We start from the raw sequence: 1,261 nt of genomic DNA on the forward strand, positions 1-1,261 counted from the left end.
ATCGATTGCCTACAAGCATTTTTGCGCACATTAAGGTTCTTGTTTCATTGACATGTAGCATGCGAATTGTGAGGCCGAGAAGCGAAGAATTAAAACTTTATTGCACAAAATGTATCAAAATAAAGCATTTCTAAATATATTATTATTGATCGACTTTTTATAAGGACAAAGTAATACAGAGTGTTAAAAAACAATTTATAAGAGAAGGATAGTATAAAGATACAAATTATTTTAGATATTTTAATGGTAGGAATCAAACAAGTTATTTCCGAAAATTAAGAAAATACAAAAATTAAAAAAATATTTAATTACAACGATAAGTAAATAAAACTCAAATTATTACAATTTAGGTGGCACATTTTGTGCAATAAAAAATTTTAATCCTTCGCTTTTCGGCCTCACAATTCGCATAATAAATGTTCATAAAACGGAAGCCTTAATGTGTGCAAAAGTGCTGGTAGGCAAAAATAACATGTATGCAATGCTGCTTGTGCGCAATAGTGTTATGTGTGCAAACGTACATTTGTCTCTAATTTGATTTGTAGGTAATAATATCATGTGTGCAATACTGCTTGTGCACAAACGTACATTTGCCTCTTAATTTTTCATTTGTGTTTAAAAATGCTTGTAGGCAATCAATCCGTAAGCAATACTTTTTGTACTCAAACGAACTGTCGGCAAAAGTGATGTTGGCAAACGCTACTGTTGGCAATCGATTTGTAGGCAAATGGGACCCTTCCTCTGTAACATGAAAAACGAGTTTATAAATTTTATATTTAAATTATTCCTTTAAAAGCTATTAAATCTTCAAACAAAGTTTTTAATATCAAAACCTGACACTAACTTATAGATATTATAAGATTTATTTTTTTTTTATTTTCAAATTTTTATATTTATAAGTTATATTTAATAATACTAAAAAAGAGGTATTCCTATAAAATTATCATTTCACAAAAAGTAAAAAAACAACGCCATATGTATCACTCTTTATATAAAATATTTGATATAAAAGACTAGCACGCACAAACTTTTGTAGTTATCAGTAAAATAATTTAATATATTTATTGTACTTATGTATTATAATTTGTATACTGACAAGCTACTGACACTAAATTTTATAAATAGTTTCAGTATTACGTAATACATAAAATTACATTACTTCACCGCAAATTCTACCGTAAATGTTAAAAAGCAGTCTTAAAACCAAATGTGACGTATAAAAACTTGTCCTGATTGTATTAAAATCATTTACTGTTTTATA

Source organism: Wasmannia auropunctata, unplaced genomic scaffold (assembly GCF_000956235.1).
Source record: "Wasmannia auropunctata unplaced genomic scaffold, wasmannia.A_1.0 LD336090.1, whole genome shotgun sequence".
Classification (NCBI taxonomy): domain Eukaryota; kingdom Metazoa; phylum Arthropoda; class Insecta; order Hymenoptera; family Formicidae; genus Wasmannia; species Wasmannia auropunctata.